This window comes from Mustela putorius, unplaced genomic scaffold (genome assembly GCF_011764305.1).
Source record: "Mustela putorius furo isolate JIRA1106 unplaced genomic scaffold, ASM1176430v1.1 tig00003942_pilon_pilon_pilon, whole genome shotgun sequence".
NCBI lineage: Eukaryota > Metazoa > Chordata > Mammalia > Carnivora > Mustelidae > Mustela > Mustela putorius.
In genome coordinates this window covers 9229450-9251491 of record NW_025422087.1, presented here as the reverse complement: position 1 = coordinate 9251491, position 22042 = coordinate 9229450, and the positions used below count along the sequence as shown (strand labels likewise).

The 22042-nt window shown below is 38.7% G+C and overlaps 1 pseudogene; it reads left to right on the top strand.

Moving 5' to 3' along the window:
• Positions 1-1335: 1335 nt before the first annotated feature.
• LOC123389062 lies at positions 1336-1435 on the top strand (annotated as a pseudogene).
• Positions 1436-22042: the final 20607 nt, after the last annotated feature.

Below are 22042 nucleotides of genomic sequence, written 5' to 3'. Positions count from 1 at the left end.
ACCATGACAGGATTCCCCTGGCTGGTTGACAGAGAACCCAATCTTGCTGTTTCCTGGTCTCACAGACGGCTTGAAAGGAGGCATTCCATCTCTCTGACTCCAAGGTCAGCCATCTGTCTTTGTCTAACCATCAAAAACTATGCTGCGTTACAAGTTTGCACGTTTTGGGGTCTTTTCCCTCTCTATCTAGATAAGTTTATCCTTTATTTTCACTTTCTTCAAACCAAAGACTATCGAGCCCAGATGTCATTCCCCATGACTGAAATGGAGGACACATGGTGTAAGAAGCAGGCTCTTTCTGCCCAGAGCCTGGGGAATATCAATAGCGATTTAGATTAAGGAGGCCTCTAAGCAGCACAAGGTCTTTGGTATAAGGATTTTACATGTGCTCAGCATACCTGAGGGAAAGAACTTCAGATCCATGAGGTAAAGTGTAGAAGATTAAGAGCCACTAATTGGGTCTCGCCTTTGCTGTGCTTTCATTAGCTTTGTAGGTTGTATTGACTTAAAAGCAATTTGAAGATTCACCATTTCATCTTAAAATATGTGTTTTGTATGTCAAAGCCTGCTCCTGGGTTGGTTCAAACCCTCCTTAGAGACCCATTTTAACAGAAACAGGCCATTCCAATGGACATCTAATTATTCAGGGATAAATTTCCACAATTCTGTAGATAGCACAAACTGAAGATCTGAGGCCACCTGCTCCTTTGACTCCACCTGGTCCGCCCCAGCTGCCCTGGGCTCTGTGTGTTCTTCAGCTCTGGGCCTAGCCCACAAGGTCTCTAGGGATCTGGGCCCATCTAGACTTACTTCCTGGGCCCATCTAGACTTACTTTCTGAGCCCATCTAGACTTACTCTAGAGTTACTTCCTCTGAACCCTTTCCCCTCTACTCCCTTAGTTTAGTTACACTGAACTGCCACCTTTTCATCAATGAATTTCATCTTTCAAAAGGTGGGTCAGGTCTGTTTTTCCATGGGAATAGTTCTCTCTCCAATTCCCCTCTTCCTCCTTAGGAACTCCAGTGGGTCCTTTAATCCCCAGTGTAGGGACACACTTTCCAAGGGTGTCCTCCTTTCTGTTTTTGGACATATCTCCATTATAACCTGTCTCTTGTGGCCTGAATTACCCCAGGAAGTCTGGTTAAAAGTACAGATTCCTGGCCTATAACCCAGACTTACTGAATCTGAGCTCTGGAGTGGGACCCAGAGATCTACATTTTTCATAAGCTACTTGGAACATGGAAGAAGGATTTTGAGTGTTGTTTTCTGTTTTTTATACTAAATAATACACATTTTTAAAGCATCTTCTTTTGTTTATATTAGAAAGAGAATGAAAGACTATACTTTCAGGGATCATTTCTATAGTTTGTTACTAGAAAGAGAATGAGAATGAGCAGGGGAGGAGGCAGAGAGAGACAGAGAATCTCAAGCAGACTCCATATTCAGTGCAGAACCCAAAATGGGGCTCAGTCTCACGACCCTGAGATCTGAGCCAAAATAAAGAGTTGGGCCGTTTAACCCAACTGAGCTACCCAAGCACCTCTAAATTGTAAACATTTCGATAGAGTCATGTTATAATATTTAGATTTATATCCATAGTACCTAAATAGTGCTTGGCATACAGTTGGTATTGAAAATCTTTTTGTTGAAATAATGGTGAAATCATACCAAAAAATATGATTTAAGACCTGAGTTTGCATCCTGGCTCTACCATTTGCTAGATATATGATTGGGACAAGTTATCAGAACTTTTTCTCAGTTTAATTTATAAATTAGAGATAATAATACCTCCATGCCAGTGCTTTGTGATAAAAATGAGACCTATATCATTATTAGCCTAATGGATTTTTAGATAGTTTTAAATCTCCAATACTAGAAAGGCTAAGAGGAGGCTCCCCTGAATGGAGGAATTTCTTTTTTTTCTTTTTAAAGATTTTATTTATTTTTTGAGAGATAGAGAGAGGAAGAGAGAGCACAAAAGCAGGGGGAGCAGCAGGCAGAGGGAGAAGCAGACCCTCCACCCACTCCCCACTGTGCAGGACTCCATCCTGGGACTCTGGGATCATGACCTGAGTCGAAGGCAGATGCTTAACTGACTGAGCCACCCGGATGCCCCTGAGTGGAGGAATTTCTATGGGATGACTTTTCAAAACTCTGTAGGAATTCAAAATTTTAGGAAATTAGACCCAGAGCTGGAAAGACTGAACTGCTGGATGATTCCAGTTCTCTTAAGGTGGTCTGCTGGGCTGGTGTTTTTCTGGGTATTTTCTGGTTCAACATTTCTGATATTCATAGTCTTCCCAGATGGATAAATGATGGTGAACAGGTTGATTAGAAGGCTTATGTCTACATCAACTGAGCTATTTGTCTGTAGATGCTGACTTTTCTTTTATTTCAACAATGCATTCATCTCTCCATCCAATTAGCACCAACTGGGCATCAACATGTGTAAAGTAGTAACAGTTACCATTTTTGGGGCCCCGATTATGTGCCAGCCCCTGTGCCAAAAATTTTATGTGCTCTCTCTCAAATTTCACAATGCACTTACAAGATAGTGTTAGCTATCCCCATTCTACACAAGAGGATCTTGAACGTACCCTTTTCCAAAATGTTATAGAAAGAAAACCTAAATCATCTTACCAAAATCTATAGAAAGAAAACCTAAACTATCTTACTCTGGAGAGCTCCCTCCTTCCAGTGTCACTGACCTCATCAGATGCATTCAGCAGGAAATGCACAGGGCAGAAAGGAACGTGACAGGAAGAAACACAACAGTGACTGAAACAAAAACCAGAATCATTCTTTCTTGATTTAAAAAATCCCCTTTCTCACTAATTCTCCAGGGGTTAACACAGTCAGCTTCTTGTTCAGTTTGTGCTGCTGGTCTTTACACCACTGCACAATTTTCTTCCAGCGTTGCACACTGTTGTTTTTGGTAGTGGGTTGAAAACGGGGATTGTTCATGAAGGACGCTACAGAAGAGACATGGATATTTTGGAATGCATAGCTGATCTTGACATTTATAAGATAGGTCAGCAGTTGCTACAGGAGGCCCTCAGGAGGTCCAGTTTTAATATATGTCAGAAAGGGCCTCTTCTAAGGGTAAAAATAGGCTTATATTTATTTCAACTTTAAGAGTATTTCAGACTGTTTTGTCACAACCTCAGAGAATGGTAAAGATAATTATGTTGGCTTTTCAATTTTAAATTCTACAGCCTTTTAATGCTCTGGCTGTGTTCATCAAAGTACTCCTGAATGGGACTCCTCTGAAATATTATGCCAATTCCAATTTGCTCACCAAGTCCAGTTATTTTTCCACTGTTGTGGTCGAAAACAGTTCCCTAAAGTTTTGCCAGAAGTGGTCTGTCTATCCTTGGTAAGATTAGCTCTTCAGAGTCTCATCAGGGTGTATGGTGATTGTTTCTTATGTGCCTTGTCCAGTTTACCAAGTAGAAAATGTTGTAACTTACTGGGGATTTCTGAAATGTCATAAGGATGATTAACATCTTGTTTTCTGAAATCTGTAATTCAAAAATGTCTCTAGAATGTGGAACATTACTCAGGTGTCTAGTGCTGCCTTTCCCTAATAGATAATTTTAAGCTTTTATCACTCATGACAGAATGGGAAGGGTGAGGCTATCTTATAAATCTTTAGTACATATTGGTGTAATAAATTAAAACACTATAGTGAGAAGCTTCTATGCTGATTTAAAAAATAATTAAATGGTGGTAGGCAGAATGAACAGTTCCACAGGTCAACATGTAGGGTTTGCAACATCTGGGACATTCAATTCAATCTTACTTTCAAAAGACGAGAAAGCAGTTTGTTTTCCACTGAAGTGTTTTTTATGTACTTGAAGCTGCAAAGAATAAAATAAGCTTGTTTAGAATCTTTTTTCAAGTGAGTAATAAAGAATAAAGGAAAACTAATAGGTGCTAATATATCCTGAGGAGGAGAAGAACTATTATTAATGAGTATTTATTGAATACTAATGAATTCTTGCATAGGGATGTAATAGGGCATTAATTACTTATCATCACATCTCCAGACTTCTAGATTGGTGGGAAAAATGCCTAATCCTCAAAGTTTCCAAATAAAACCGGTATCAGGCTATAATAAAATTTTATTTTTACTTTTATGTTGTTTTCATGTTAGAGAACATTCCATTGAGATATATTTGATATTTATGAAGGCACAATCACTTCCATAGGATGTTCTATTAATAATAATGATAGTAAAATGAATGAGATATTAGGATTTATCTTACTTTTGTAAAAAACAGCCAGTGGCACTGGCTATGGATATTCTTGATTTTTACCGTAGATTTGTTAGCATGTAAGCAAATACTTTTGCAGAATAAATAAGACTATGCTCTTCATCCTTAGAAGAACAAGTCAGAAGGAATAAATTCTGTCCTGGCTTATCTGAAGGCTTTCCATTAAAGTCAGTGCCATAAATGGGCTAGTGGTTTAACCAGCAGGGCAGATAACTGCCATGGATGATGCCATAAAGAAATATTTATGGTTTCAAAAGAAATCAACTCCAGTTCACAAATCAGAAAACATGTTATGACATGGAGGGGGTGGGAAAAGGTAAACAAAGAGATTTATTAAGTGTTAGTTGTGATGAACATGCAATTTGCAGAGGGAAATCAATTTTTCACATAAATCAGTGTATTAAATATGGTAGTCTAATAAGATATTCTGTCTGGTGTTTCCACACTATACATTAAAATTTTATGTGTGGGGACGCCTGGGTGGCTCAGTGGATTAAAACCTCTGCCTTCGGCTTGGGTCATGATCCCAGGGCCCTGGGATCTAGCCCCACATGGAGCTCTTTGCTCAGCAGGGAGCCTGCTTCCTCCTCTCTCACTGCCTACTTGTGATCTCCGTCTGTCAAATGAATAAATAAAATCTTAAAAAAAAATTTTTTTTATGTGTGTGGGTTGGGGGGGGCTTTCATATTTGAATGAAGTTCTGCTTTTCCAAAGGTTTGCAATGAATTTATCTTATGCAATTAGCTTTGTTGCTAGGCAGCCCCAATACCAGTTTTGATGTGTAATTTGCTTGAAACTATTAAAAGGGTTTTGCTGAAGGTTTGAAATCATCTGAATTAGCCTCAGAGAGCATTAGGTGTTGCTATTTTAATGAGCTGAATCTTTGCATTTGGGATTAAGTTTAGTGAAACCAAAACAATACAGCACTGTGGGAAATGAAATGTGTTGAATGGGGTTGAAGGAAATGTGATACTCTTTCTGTCTCTTTGGGGTTTCTGAGCTTTACCCAGTAGTGCCCAACCCTGTCTTAATTTGGGGACATTTTCTCTTAAAATGTATGCTGTGAAGCTTCTGACTAGAGGGCCTTCCTCTGTTTAAATCTGCCCTGTCTTTGCTTTCTTTCCTCCTCATAGTGAAGTTACAGAGCATTAAGAAGAGTCAAGTCAGGGAGTTTCAGTTTTTCTTCCAACACATCTTCCCTGCCCCCGTCTCTGTGCTTGAAGGACCATCCCAATGTCTTGTACAGTTTTCACCTCTATGCCTAAGCCTTTGGTCAGACACTTGATTTAGACTTAAAATTCTGGCTTTCCTAGGAAGTTGTTTTTGATCTCTTTTATGTTCCTGTTTTGAGGACTCTGACTTACCCACTCACCCTTGGGCTCAGCTCCCAAAATCCCAGCACAGGTATGACTGGGGTTTGCATATTCCAAGGATAAAATTGGACAGCTTCTTTCACTTTATTTTAGAAGGGGATTTCTGGATAACCTTGGCTTTGAGTGACCTATAAAAACTTCTGCTAGTACAGCTTCCGATCTGAGAGGTACTTGGAGAACTCTGCTTTCTAAGTCAAAAGATGTTTTTTACTCCATTAGTTTCTTCTTGAGTGTATTTATTGCATTTTTTCTTAGCAGCAGCTGCTTGAATTACAGACTGTCTGCTTGCTACTCGTCTGGGGTTTTGCTGTTTAAAGGTTGAAATCTCACCACATGCAAAGGTTATACTTAGTTGAGGCGTATAAATATATCCTTACTTAAGGATGTGCATATATTAAGATATTTCTTTAAAAGTTGCCTTATCAGAGCCCTGAGTTTTCTTGTGAAAAGGAAAAACAGAAAACATAAATATGGTTCAGGACATTAAAAAAATTTAACTGATTTCCCCATGATTGCCATAATTTCTGGTGGTAGTAGTTTCACATAAAGTGATCATTTTTTGTCACCGTGAATTCTAAATCACAAATGTTTAGATTAAAAACTGTAATTGACCAAATGATTTTCTTCTGAATGCATGTGGCTTGGGCCAGTGTATCATCTGGATAGACTGATGAATGCCTGCATATTTCGCTATGAACAAATCAGGGCAGAATATTCAGATTTAGAGATAAAACTCGTATATTGCTTGCTAATCTAAAGTTAGTAATTCATAATAGTGCATTATGGCTTTTATTTCTAAAACTATTAGTATGCAAATCCTCTGGTATGATGATGTCTTAGATGACCAGCCATTAACATCTTAGGGTTTCACTTATCAGACTGTTTTCTAGTATAAACTAGATGGCTGGGATGGACTAGTATACACAAGCGGAAAGCTTTCAAAAGAGCACAAGAGAGAAGGTTGACCAGTAGCCTCACATTTTATACTTACAATTTATGTACTGAAAATAGCTCTTTTATTCATATTTGGAGTTTCCTACAATATCACTTTGCTTCTGTAAAAGATTGAAAGTCCTTTAATGCTAACAGCCAGAAATGGACATAACTCAGGCTTTTCATTTCCTGTAGCCAGATTTTGAACTTCTCAGTTTGGGCAAGGTTCAACTTCGTTTTTAGTAATTAACACTTTGTTATAATTATGTATTTACTTCTCTGTCTCCCTACTGTACTGTGAGCTTCCATGAGCCCCTGGCTGGTAAGGAATCTGCAACATCTAGTATAGAACATAGCCCACAGTAAATGTTTAGTAGAAAGGTGTATATGAGGATACACTTTCTGTCACTGTGTGCTGGAGCAGACACGGATTTGCCATGGTATCTGTTTCTGCTCACATGAATACAGAGCATCAGAGGCAGGTGCCATTGTTTGGGACAGGTAGTTGATGTTATGATGCCCATTAGTTAAAATAGTCTTTTCGTACTGGGAGAAATCCACTCCTTGACATCACTGCTATAGTGAATAAGAATTTCCTCAACAAGTATTCTCTTAAACCAAATGATCAAATCTTGACTGAAGACAAACACTAGGAACTGTTTGATGAACTTTAAAAAAAATCAGTCCAATATTATGCTGGTGGCTCTACCCAGAATGCAACTAAAGTGGCTCAGACTATTGAAGAAACAAATATTGGGCAGCAAATATCAGTCTGGTAGAGCCATTTTTTTTTTAAAGATTTTATTTATTTATTTGACAGACAGAGATCACAAGTAGGCAGAGAGGCAGGCGGGGGTGGGGGAGCAGGCTCCCTGCTGAGTAGAGAGACTGATGCGGGGCTCCATCCCAGAACCCCGGGATCATGACCTGAGCCAAAGGCAGAGGCTTTAACCTACTGAGCCACCCAGGCGCCCCTGGTAGAGCCATTTTAATAACATGACTACAAGATGCTGTGACATATAGATCTATAATAAGATAGGATCTATGATAGTAAGTCAGTCATCACTGAAGTATTTATAGCCCATTTAATTCCATAGGTTTCTCATTGCTCTGTACCTTGAGTGGTATGTTTTCTGTATCTCTGCTTTATTTAATACGTATTTGAAAATACTCAATTCTTCTGGAAAGAAGAGCAGGATGGATAAAAATTGTAGATGGACAAAATGGTAGCTTTCAAGATAGAGGCAAAATTCATGGGGTATTTTAAATATAGATAGTAAACAAGAAAGTAGGTTAGGAAATAGGCAACCTTCTAAGATGCATTAAATATAAATATTAAGTTTGTAACCTGTTAGACTGAAAAGGGTAGAAAAACAAGAACTTCTGTGTGTGTGTGTGAGAGAGAGAGAGAGAGAGAACAAACAGGACTTTATTCCTCTGGTAAACATCTTAGTATGGCTGTACCATTCTGACCAGGAACTAAGTTGGGAGCAGAGTCTGGCTTCTGTTCCTCTTGCTATGGGCTCTCCACATGGGGCATTGCAAAGAAAGGGGGTAATGGAAGAAGGATCCGAAGCCAACAGGGACTCTTCCTGAGTAGATGCCAATGCCTTCGACAGGTGGGTCTCACTGGAGTTTAACCTTACGTATAAGAGTTGGAGGGACCATTCCTTCTTCCTGTTCTCCTGGCAAAAGCCATACCACCTACCACTTTTTATTCTGGAGATCTGGCCCAGAAAGCTCAGCCATAAGAGCCAGAAGAGACAGGGAAGCTTTGAGAAGGAGAACCTCAGACTTTCCAAGCAGAAAGAAAGGTGAGCTGACCTCTGGATGTTGACCTTGATTTAAGAGGTGTTTAGAACCACCTCCAAAAGAAAAGGGGAAAGACCCCTAGAAAAAAACAATACCCTGGCGGAAGTTGGCCTCTCCACCTTCCCCATTCCTGAGTGAGGCTGACGCTGGCCCATGGTAGGGTCAAGGAGAAGATGCTGGCCTAAAAGTATTTATTTAAAAATTAGGTAACATTGAATGCACCTCAATGTTTATAGCAACAATATCCACAATAGTCAATATGTCTATATTAGCCAATATGCTAATATATAATGGAATATATTACTCAGCCATCAGAAAGAATGAAATCTTGCCATTTGCAGTGATGTAGATGGGACTAGAGGGTGTTAAGCTAAGTGAAATAAGTCAGAGAAAGAAAAATACCGTATGATTTCACTCATATGTGAAATTCTTTTTTTAAGATTTTATTTATTTGATAGAGATGCAGTGAGAGAGGGAAAACAAGCAGTGGGAGTGGAAGAGGAAGAAACAGACTTCCCACTGAGCAGGGAACCCGATGCTTGATCCCAGGACCCTGTGTTCACGACCTGAGATGAAGGCAGACGCTCAACTACTGAACCACCGAGCCACCCCTCATATTTGAAATTTAAGAAAAATGGGGAAGGGAAGGAAAAATAAAATAAGAGGAAAACAGAGAGGAAAGCAAATTGAAAGGGACTCTTAACTATAGAAAACAAACTGAGGGTTGCCAGAGGAGTGGGGAGAAAGGGGAACTGGATGATGGGCATTAAGGAAGGAATTGAAGTAATAATGAGCACTGGGTATTTTATACAACTGACAAATAACTAAATTCTACCTCTGAAACTAATAATACAGTGTATGTCAATTAAATTGGATTTAAATTAAAAAAATTTTAGGGTAAATGCCCAATAGTGCAATTGCTGGGTCATAGGGCAGTTCTATTTTCAACATTTTGAGGAACCTCCATGCTGTTTTCCAGAGTGGCTGCACCAGCTTGCATTCCCACCAACAGTGTAGGAGGGTTCCCCTTTCTCCACATCCTCGCCAGCATCTGTCATTTCCTGACTTGTTGATTTTAGCCATTCTGACTGGTGTGAGGTGATATCTCATTGTGGTTTTGATTTGTATTTCCCTGATGCCAAGTGATATGGAGCACTTTTTCATGTGTCTGTTGGCCATCTGGATGTCTTCTTTGCAGAAATGTCTGTTCATGTCCTCTGCCCATTTCTTGATTGGATTATTTGTTCTTTGGGTGTTGAGTTTGCTAAATTCTTTATAGATTCTGGACACTAGTCCTTTATCTGATATGTCGTTTGCAAATATCTTCTCCCATTCTGTCAGTTGTCTTTTGATTTTGTGAACTGTTTCCTTTGCTGTGCAAAAGCTTTTGATCTTGATGAAATCCCAATAGTTCATTTTTGCCCTTGCTTCCCTTGCCTTTGGCGTTGTTCCTAGGAAGATGTTGCTGCGGCTGAGGTCGAAGAGGTTGCTGCCTGTGTTCTCCTCAAGGATTTTGATGGATTAGTGATCCAAAGGGGCACGTGCACCCGAATGTTTGTAGCAGCAACGTCCACAATTGCCAAACTATGGAAAGAACCTAGATGTCCATCAACAGATGAATGGATCAAGAAGATGTGGTATATATACACAATGGAATACTATGCAGCCATCAAAAGAAATGAAATCTTGCCATTTGCGACAACGTGGATGGAACTAGAGCGTATCATGCTTAGGGAAATAAGTCAAGCAGAGAAAGACAACTATCATATGATCTCCCTGATATGAGGAAGTGGTGATGCAACATGGGGGCTTAAGTGGGTAAGAGAAGAATCAATGAAACAAGATGGGATTGGGAGGGAGACAAACCATAAGTGACTCTTAATCTCACAAAACAAACTGAGGGTTGCTGGGGGGAGGGGGTTTGGGAGAAGGGGGTGGGATTATGGACATTGGGGAGGGTATGTGCTTTGGTGAGTGCTGTGAAGTGTGTAAACCTGGTGATTCACAGACCTGTACCCCTGGGGATAAAAATATATGTTTATAAAAAATAAAAAATTTAAAAAAAAATAAAAAAATTTTAAAGTTAAGTAACATTGAGTCCAAGTAATCATACTATTGAGTTTCTTTTCCTCTGAAAATGTCCTCAGTGGCAAACAAATACATTAGTTTCTAAACTATTCTTATTCAGAATCTGTGCCGGAACAAGGCAGCCTCATCTTATAGTTGGTACCTTAGTCGTTCTTCAAGAAAACAGCTTTATGATGTCATATAAATATAGGCAGAACTTGATTGTCCGGCCTTTCAAAATGTGATGGATTGCCTCTTTCCTTGAGAGGTGAATAAATCATCACAACCTCATAAATCTTAGCAATCAGTTTTCCTCCTAGTTTTAAGAATTTCCATGAATAGCTCACAGGGGGTCCATTAAACAAAAATGGGAGAAGAGAAATAGGGAAAAATAAAAAGTGAAAGCCAGAGTTAAAGTAAAAAATGAGGAACGTTTGGGTGAGCCTTTGTGCATGCCTGTTCACGGGTATGTAGTACGGTCTCTGATTATCTTTATCAAGTGGAATTTAGAAACAGGTTCCCAGAGGGAAGGAACTTAACTGGTGCTAAGTAGAATTCTGGTTACCAGTAAAGTGTGCTGTTTGGCTCCATTTATTGCAGAACACCGGCTGGGTGACTTTGGGGTAGTTTCCACCTTCATCCTGGGAGGAACAACTATAGGAAGATTGGGGCCTAAAATCTACCTGATGATGAATCACCCAGATTCTGAAGCATATTTCTATGTTAACACTCTCCTTTGTCATGTAGACTGGGGTACAGAAAAGTATTGCTATGAGGCGTCTCGTAATTCATATTCAAAGAAAGTTTTTTTTTTTTTTTTTGGACATCCTTTTTATCTGTGTGATGTCTGCCACAAGGCTTATTTCTCAGAAGGGACAAAGAATGGGAGATAAAAAGTGCATTTTCTCTAACTATATTCCTCATATTTATTTTTTTCTTTTTGCTTTGATGTAGCACCTATGTCCATATGACACCAAAGATATCTGAATTTTTGTTACAAGGGGACAACTCAGGTGTTTTCAGTGGTCACTGGCTTATTTAACAATAGCAGAATTTAACTAAAGAAAAGCATTTTTAATTGAGGATGTGAGATTTATGCTAAAGTGATATGCTTTTGTCACTCAACAATATTCATTGAACAAATACTTATGAAGAGCCTATGATATGTTAAACCTTCCAAGTAGGATGGATTGTATTTCTGCCATCCTAGAACTTCAAGTCCTATGGAAAGTCACAAATAAGTAGTAGGCCATCCAAACCATGGAAACTGTTTTGTTTAGTGCTTTACTCCCATCCTTTCAATAGAGACTGAAATGTGATTGATGCTCAGGAGGTGTTTGTTAGACGAAGACTAGCAACGAAGTGAGTGCCATGGCAGGGGAAGTAAAGATGCCATGGGACGTCAGGAAAGTTTTTTGTTTTTTCTTTCCCCCCTCAGTTTTACTGAGGTGTAATTGACAAATAACATTGTAATATACTTAAAGTATACAATGTGATGATTTGTCTCATAAGTTTCCAAGTTTCCATGGTACTCATCAGTATTCTTTCTTTTCAGCTTGAGAAACCCCAGCATTTCTTGTAGGGAAGATCTAGTGGTGATTCACTCCCTCAGCTTGCGTTTATCTTTAATCTCTCCTTCATTTCTGAAGGACAGCTTTTCTGGATGAAGTATTCTTGATGGCAGTTTTTTCTCTCAATACATTGAATAGATCATCCCATTCTCCCCTGGCCTGGCCACTGTCTCCTGTTTCTGCTGAGAAACCCATTAATAGCTTTATTAGGGTTCCTTTTTATGTGAGGATATTTATCCCCCTCTTGCTGCTTTAAAAAATCTCACTTTGTCTTTGATTTTAGACAGCTTTGTGACAGTGGTGTCTTGCAGAAAATAGTTTGAGGTTGAAATTTTGGAGGGACCTATGAGCCTCATGAACTTGGCTGTCCGAATCTGTCCTCAGATTTGGGAAATTCATAGCCATTATTTCTTTAAATGAACTTTCTGTTCCCTCCCCTCTTTTCTTCTGGGACTCCAGTGATGCAGAGATGGGTAGATTGTTTTCTTACTGGAATCCTATATCTTACAGGTTTTCCTTACTCAATTTCAGTCTTTTTTTTTCTTTTCTTTTCTTTTTTTTCCCCCCACTAACTGGATACTTTCAATTGACCTGTCTTCTACTTCACAGATTATTTCCCTTGGTTGGTCCAGTCTGATGATGATGCTGTTTGGCGCATTTTTCGTTCTATTCATTGTATTCTTGAACTCCAGAATTTATGTTTGGTTCTTTTTTATGACTTCTGTCTCTTTGTTAAACTTCTCATTTTGTTCATTACTATTTTCCTGATTTTGTTGAACTATCTTTCTGTGTTTTCTTGTGGTTTACTGAGCTTCCTTAAAACAACTGTTTTGAATTCTCTATTTCTGTGGGGTTGGTTACCGGAAAATTACTGTATTCCTCTGGTGGCATCACGTTTTCCTGGTATTTCATGTTCCTTGAAGACTTGCATTGCTGTCTTGGCATTATAAAAGTAGTTACCTCCTTCAGTCTTTACTGACTGGTTTCAGAAATCTTCTGTGTTAGGGATTCTGAGGCTTTCTCAGACCATTTCAATGGATACCTGTGTCACACTTCTTAGTCCCACTTGGAGGGGAACCTCTTAAGATTATTTGCCTTCCCTAAATGTACAGCCTGGCCGGACCCTGATAGCCTCTTATTTTATTTCCCTAGGGTGATACTGAATGCTCAGGTTGGTGCTTTCTACCCGTTCTGCAGATTTGGGACAACTCTTAGCATATGTTTGCTAGTTGTCTGCAAAGGCTCTCTCTCTTGCCACCCTTGCCCTCAGGAAGATGTATATAGAGCTGGCTATAGGGTGGGAGGGTCATGAAGGTGGGTACTCAGAGCATTGGAGTGCCCATAATCCAGTTGGGGGAGGCCAGCAGGTGAGGCATTGCTAGTGGCTCCTAGGCAGGCTTCCTGGTGGAGTCTATAGGTAGGATATGTGTCCTTTTGATATGTTGCATGCTGAGCCCTGGCTGCTATCCTCCCAGCTACTCACTACCCCCCACTAACACAGTTTGCCACTCACTATTCTGGAGTGGGGGGTAAGAAATGAACATCCTTGGCACTGTCTGGCACAGCTGGGAAAGCCAGAGGCTCATGCACACACCCTCCTTTTCCCTTGCAGTAGTAAACATGGGCAAAGGAGGTCTCTTGCTTTGAGCTCTATTGCCTTGGGGGAGGGATAAAACAGGTAAAGAGAGAGTGTTGCTCTTACTTTTTCAGTGTGCCTGACCTTGGGTTTCGTTTAGCTCCAGTGATGTTCTGGGACTTCTCCACTGAACTCCCAGACTTCCACAAAGGCCTTGCCTGTGAGTGATGGTCAAAATCCCTGTTCTTTGCGGGCGGGGTGGGGGTGGCAGAGATGGTAGAAAACTACTACACTACCATTGTAATGATGTTACTGTGGGAAGAGATTTTCTTCATATGGTTTTAAATATGATATGGGAGCCATGTAAGGTAGTAAGTAAGGGCTTCTGGAGGAAGGCTACCTGGCATTTATCCCTAACTGCCTTTGTAGCTGGGGGTGACCTTACCTATACTTCTTGGGATTTTGTTTCCATGTCTGGTAAATGAAGATACTAATAGCACACCAAAGGGTTTCTGAGAACCTCAAATGGCCTAATAAATGCAAAGCACTTAGAACAATGCTTCTGCACAGGAAATAATAAATGTTAGCCAATAGATTTACATGGTAAATGACTAAAAGCTTAGGGACAAATTGAATATATCTAAACTGCTACTCCAATTTAGTCCCTATTCTTACTTTGAATTCATATAGGTTTTATTCAGGCTTGCAACTCTTTAAATAAAACCTTAGGTCCAGATATTTTTATAAATTGCCTCACTTTTGGTCAGGTCAGGTTTTTTTCCCTTCAAACTAGTTATTGATAGAACCCTTGGTGCCTAGAGTTTTTGGGAACCTGGAATTGCAGATAAAAACTGGAGGCATGGGGTGCCTGGGTGGCTCAGTGAGTTAAAGCCTCTACCTTCAGCTCAGGTCGTGGTCCCAGGGTCCTGGGATCAAGCTCCATATAGGGCTCTCTGCTCAGCGGGGAGCCTGCTTCCTCTTCACTCTCTGCCTGCCTCTCTGCCTACTTGTGATCTCTGTCAAATAAATAAATAAAATCTTAAAAAAAAAACCAAAACAAAACTGGAGGCATGTGTTTTGTATTTGTCATGGGTTTTGCTGTCATCCTGTGTGTATTTAAACATAAGAACATGATATGTATAGACCATAATACCAAAAGGAAAGTACAATCTTTTTCCTCTTAAGCAATCCCATGGGTAATATCATGGTTATCTTGGTAATCAGTGAATATCCATGTTTTCCTGCATTTCCCAGACTGCTTTGCACTCGGTTTGGTCTAATGGACTGTAAGCAGAAAAGATGAAAATCACTTCCTGACAAGGCAGTTAAGAAATGTGTACTTCTCTGTCACTCTCTTCTCCTTAGTTGTAATAATAGCTTTATACCAGCAGAAAATCAAGTCTAGATTTTCTTCCTCATTGAGAAACAGAGAGGTAAAGTTGGATGGACCAGGGGAAACACCCATAATCCCCCTCACCTCCAGCTCCTGCTTACTATTTCTGGATTCCATTACTAGGTTCCTTGCCCACATCCTTGGAGGCAATGTCAACTGACCAGCTCTCTTTCTCTGTTTCTATTTCAAGGACAAAATATACAGTATTATTTATTTATATTATAGAAGGCTATAATGTCCTCGTATGCTCCGTATTGATAGGAGGTGAAAGTCCATATAATCTCACATAAAGATATAAACAAATCGCACAAGCTTAAGAAAGAACATGGCTTTCTTAATGGATAAAGCAGTGAAAGGCAATGGGTGAACCTTCAAAACATTAAACTCTGTGAAATAAGCACAAAGAAGGCAACTATTATGTGATTCCACTTAGATGAAGTACCTGGAATAGTCAAATTCATACAGATAGTAGGATTGTGGTCATCAGGGTTTTGGGAGAGGGGAAAAGGGGAGTTATGGTTTAATAAGTATAGAGTTTCACTTTGAGAGGGTGAAAAACTTCTGGAATTGGATGGTGGTAATGGCCTCACAACGGTGTGAATGTACTTAATGTCCCTGAACTTAAAAATGGTTAAAATGGTTAATTTCATGTTATGTATATTTCACCCACACACAAAAACAGTGAAGAGCAGAACTAATCAAATTTAAAATATGGTGAATACCCTGGAGTTGGAACAAGTCACTTCCCCTAAGACACCAGGGTCTATGCTATGAGGGCACAGGTCAGTGTTACGTCACATCTTCTGTGGCATCTGGTGCTGATTATAGAAGGACTCTGTGTACCCTGAAAAGGGAAGGATCAATGGAGAGGCTTCTGAGCACTCATCTCACCATTAAACAGCAATTTCCAAGAGGAAAAAATTTCAACATAGGTATACAATTTTCCTTTATTTTGTATCTAAATAAATTAGGGGGCTAAATGAGATGAGAAATATTTCATTGATAAAGTATTAATCATTAGATAATAGATACCATAAAAACAGTTCATTAACATTCATTAATGTTTTCTTAACCTCATTTTTGGCAAGATTTTTTTTTAAGCTAATGGTCTCCTTTAGCAACTGACAATATATTCCTGTGCTGCATAAAAAGCACAGGAACCTTACTATAGTAAATGCAATTTTCCCTGTTTAGTGTTACAGGTACTCTAGGTGTTGGTGCTTATGATCTCAGAGGTATCTTCTGCACTTCTGTCTGTAAAGTGATTCATGAGATTCAGTGATCACAGTTTTCAGTGTCAAAAAGTTACAAATCAGAAAGCTAGGAAGAAAAACTCAATATTATCCTCTCTTGAAAAATTTATTTGGCCCCAAAAGTGGAAGGCTGTCAGAGCAAACCTTAGTTGGTCTTACTAGGTCCTCCAGCATGTCTTATAGATCATTTTCTCCCCTCCTTGGTCCTGCTACTTCCCTTACCTGAAATGTTTTCCCATCTTCAGCTTTCCTGTTTAAAGTCCAACCACACCTCAAGGTTCGTTGGAGGCTCATCAGCATTAAGACCCCTTCCTGATTAGTGCAGTCCTCCTCAGTGTTCTCACCTTGCATCTATTTTCTGAATCACTTCATTCATTCATTCATTCATTCTGATCACTCACAAAAGCTTAAAATTTTCCGTAAGTGGCAACTATTCTAAACAATGCTCTGTGAGGAAACTGATACTACTAATTTTATTTCACTTTGAGTGAAACCAGTGGAGGAAAATAATTTGATCATGGACCTAAAACTTAGCAGAAGCTGAGGCAAGACCTTGATTTAGAATAGAATCTATTAAGTCAATGTTTTTAAAACCATTTCATCCCATGAGTTCCCTGGAAGTCCATGATAGCCTCTACTACTGCTGAGTCCTCTGGCTCTTTGGAAGGCTCTTCTGTTCCTAACCTGCCCCGTAGAATTCTAGCAACCAAGTTGCCCGCAGCAGTGTCACACAACAGACTGAAAAATGCTTGACTCTGACCCATTACATCCATCATTTCAATTTTTGGTGTTGGCACTGTGCTTACAAATAAAGATAACATATCTAGCCCAGTATAAAAGGAGGATGGAAATGTTACCATCATCTAGAAATGTTACAAACTAAAAATTGAAGAGTACTCTCTCTGCCTATTTATCTTCAATCACTGTGCACCAAGGTGCTTTGGCAAGAGCGATATTTTGGGACAAACAGTAACTGATATGAGGAACACGTGTTGATTTGCTGCATCTATGAGATATAACTAATAACAGATGGATGTTATTTATAAACCCTTACATGTTTATCCTAGTTCTTTTGAACTCTTTCTATTCTGGGTCTATCAGCTGTTGCTGTTTGGATAATTAATTACACAACCAAACTTAGTTTTAAATTTTGAAATGTACATTCCCTATATGATCTGTATGCTGAATTCTGTTGTTCATGCTCCCCAATGTTTTATATGCCATTGACTGCCTGACTCACACATATATACACATGTATGATGCATAATGTGTTGATTAGTTTTTAGAATTTCATGTCAATGTTTAGTGTTTTTTTGTTTTGGTTTTTTTTTTTTTTTTTAACTTTCCTGCACTCACTGGCCATATTTGGATCAGCCTAAAACAGAACCAGTAAAAAATATGGCCTGAATTACCATACACTGTTTTTAAATGTCTTTGTTACTTAAAAATCATTTTTAAGGGTGCCCGGGTGGCTCAATGATTAAGTGTCTGCTTTCTGCTCAGGTCATGATCCCAGAGTCCTGGGATGGAACCCTGGACTACCCTCTGCTTGGTGGGAAGCCTGCTTCTCCCTTTCCCATTCTCCCTGCTTGTGTGTCTTCTCTTGTTGCCTCTCTCTGTGTCAAATAAATAAATAAAATCTTTCAAAAAATCATTATTAAAGAACTTTTGAGCATGGCTTATAATAAGAAACCTGTTGAATTAGTTAGGCTCAGCTAAATCCAAGATAGCCTTCTCCTTCTAGCTTCTCTCTCCAAATAGGAAAAGAACATTTTTATAACCAGAAACCAAATTGATCATTAGAAGAGAATATATGAACTGCTGAGGAGATCAAGGGAGAGAGGGAGGAAGGGACACAGAGAGGGATGGTGAGGGGGACAGGAAGAGACAGAGAGAGGCAATGAGAGACAGACAGAGAGGAGAGAGATGAGAGAGACAGAGAGAGAGAGAGAGGGGAGAGGAAGAGGGAGGAGTAGAGAGGGAGAGGGAAACAGGTTTTGTTTTTACAACTATATGTGGATAGTATTACAATCAGTCTAGTGGAGCAGGAACTCTCCTGATCAACTCTGAAGTGAAGTCTGGATCTGGTTAGGACAAAGTGAGTTAAGTTGGAAGAAGAGGATTCAGATGTCTAGAAGGTCAGGAAGGGTTTAACCAGTTCTGACTGGGACTTTTTTTTTTTTTAGTTGAAAATCACTCAGATTCCAAATTTCTTCCATTATGAAATTATCAAAGAATATCAAAGGAATTACTTCTTAGTTCATCTTTCTACCCAAATGTCTGTAAAAGAACTTAAGTTCTTCATGGAAATGAAGTTTAATTCAGCAAAAGTTCAGAACGCTAAATAATCAGGTTTGGTAGATGGGTAAATAAACAGGCATATAGATGAAAACAAAGTGTAATATACTAATTATATCTTTAAGAATAGGGGCACCTGGGTGGTTTAGTTGGTTAGGTGTCCAGCTCTTTGGTTTTGGTTGGGGTCATGATCTCTTAGGTTCCGAGATCAGGCTCCATGCTCAGTGGGGAGTCTGCTTCAAGTTTCTCTCCCTATGCCTCTCCCCTCAACTCATGAGCACACTCCCTCTCTCTCTCTCTCTCTCTCAAATAAATAAATAAATATTTTCTTAAAAAGGAATGACTTCAGTCATACTCTAAAAAATTCTGTATTTGTAAAATTCATTGTTGAAGTTCTGTCTCAACAGTGATGTCATTTTTTAAAATACAAATTTAAGCAGCTTTATAACTGGCTTCAATTAGAGTACACAAGGAGGTGAAAGGTTGTTGAAAAACTGCCAACAGCCTGCCTCTACTTCTGAAACAGGTAATGTAGAGTGCCCTGAAATTATTCCTATTGAACCCAATTCCTTGCTTCATAATGTGCAGGTAGCCTAAAGCTCAACACAGGGCCAAATATTCTCTCTGTTCATAGTCCATTTGCCCTTCTAATTACATTGTAACCACACTTCTTTATAATTCTTAGATTCTGGGATTTGGTTAGGCTGTAATTTCCTTTTATTCTTTAATACTTTCATAAAATTAATCTATGGTGGTTCTATTAAGTTTGTTCCTTAGAACATATGGGTATTTAATGTATCTCTTCCTAAATATTTACTGCTACAATATTTATATACATTTATGTTATGAAGATGATCTTATTGTATGTGATTAGCCTTGGCTTGTACTCTGAAGTTGGGAAACAGGGCCTGTCTGTGAGGTCTTTCTTTAGGAGGCTTCTAGGAGTTTGTACATAAGAGAGTAACAGCACAGCTTTGAGAATGAGCAAGACTGATAGAAGTAGCAGAAGGGAGGGCTGAAGAGCCTGGGTTCTGGAGTCAGACTGTCTGGGTTCAACCAATTCAGTCTCCACCAATACGTGTGATCTTGCGTATTTCACTCAATCTATTTGTGCCTCAGTTTCCTCAAATAAAATTGGGAAATTAATTATAGTATCTACCTTACAGAATTGGCATTAGAAAGAAATAATACAGCTAGGTATTTAGAGAAATGTCTTGACCCACTTACAATAATAATCAATTGTATGTGTTATTGTAATATGATTATTAAAAGGTACAAATTCCAGCTTTGTTACATACCAGTATGAACCTGTGCAATGTCTTAACCCTTCCATTTGTCCGTCTCTAAAAGGAGGATTACAAGACCGATCTCACAGTCTTGTGATGGGCATGAATGGCATATTGTGAAAAGTATTCAACATGGAACTTGGAATATTTAAGTGCTCAGTAAGGGTGTATACTCCCTTTCTGTAACTTTTTCAGTGGCTCCTACCAATGAACGTGCAGCTTAACATATTTCACCTGATTCCCTGCATATTTGTTCCCCCTTTTCCAGACTCTTATGAAGACCATCCTAGCTCCTTGATGCTTTTTTCTCCTACAAATTTACAGTGCAATTGATTAGATGCAGTTTCTTTTGGGCACAATCATCTTCAGGCCTTAATCTACCTACCCTAATCAGTTTGATTGGATTGCAGCCACATTCTAGTATTTCTGATTGGATTTTAGATACAACCTATTTCTTTGAATCATCACCTTCACAGTCCATCTCTCAGGGTGGGCCATTTGGTTCCTATTTCCAAACTTAGTCTCAGAGAACATCCCAGGCTTTCAAATTCTAGGCCTTTTTAATGGAACCTCCATCATTGCATTTATTGTACCAAATACATAAATAGTAAGATCTTAAGAGGAAAAACGAATATGGAATTTGTTAAAAGTGTTTCAAGTTAAATTTGGTGTTTGTTCTTCGCTATTCTGAACTGATGTAATCATAAAAGTCTGGTAGAATTATTCAGACCCATGAAATGACATCTGGAAAACAAAACTGTGTTACTATTCATTTGAAGTGCTTATGGAAAGCTGTTAAAGTGAATAAATTGAGGAGCTTGGAAATATATTAATACTATATGAGGCAATCATGCAAATTAATAGGAACCCACTGGTCCTGGATCAAATTGGATAAGACCCAAAAGAAATTCGATTTTTAATAAGTGAAATTTTAATAAATTAAAAAATATATTATCTATATTTATTGGCCATAGAAGTTTAGTTTGTTACCTATTTCTTTTCTTCACAGTGTAAATAGAAAAACTAGTAACATAAAAGGCTATTGAATTCTGAATTTTTATTTTCTATAGTACAAAATTTAACAATTATACATGATTATATTTTATACTCATATTAACTTTTATTTTTAGTCTTTTTTGGGTATAGTGGACTAAGGTTCAAATGCTTTTTAATTTCAGCTCTGGTAATAGATGTACAAAATCAATTTTTTAATTCATAAAGTAGAAATAACTATTCCTTTTCCCTCACCAGATTGTTGTGGGAATCAAATTTTTCATAAATAATAAAGTGTTCTAAAATTTAAAGATCTTGTTGCAACCTCCCTGAGATCTGGGCTCAAACCACCAAGGTTTGGGTTTTACTTCTCACTGGCTTATTGGCTGTGTGATTTTAGTTATGCTAAAACTAATAGTTAGTTATGCTCTCTGGAAACAGATGGAAATAAAAACACCCCTCGAAAAACTTAAATTTCTTCTTGAATCCCCCCCCCCAGTAATTCTAGGGGTGTTTGCAAAAGTGCCAAGGGTATCCCATACAATTTTGCTCTTACCTTCCTAAGGGTTTCCCTTTTTCTCTGCCTCAATGTGGCAATGTCTCCTATGTCTAGAGAAGCTGCCACTATGTTATTATCTGTTGCTAAGCCACAATTCACCTCAATAGCTTGTAGATTAAACAAGAAACCTTTGTTATCTGACTGAACCTCTGGGTCAGTAATTCAGAGGTGACTCAGCTGGGTCTTCTGGCTCAGGGTCTTTTACACTGTTACTAGGAGCTATAGGAATTGGAAGACTTGACTGGGGCTAGAAGGTCTCCTTCCATGATGTTCACTTACAGAGCTGTTGACAGGAAGTTTCAGCTAAATGGGGTACTGAAGATGCTTCAGATCTGCTCTTAAGAGTTAATTGTTAAATTTTAGGAGTTTTGCAAGCCAATGGTTAAATATAACTATTATTAGAAATTAAATTATGAAAAAAAAAGAAATTAAATTATGTAAACTTAAATAAACTACATTAAATCGAAGGGTAATGAATACTCAAAACTCATGACTTCCTGATGGTTTTACCACATTTGTCCTTTATTTGATGCTCCTGTGATTATTTATGTCTTTTGTATCTGATGGCAGAAGTATTATGTGGTTGTGTCCTATTGCACATCTTAATCTTATCCTATCTCTGCATTCAGTGATATTATTTTGGTAGCTTG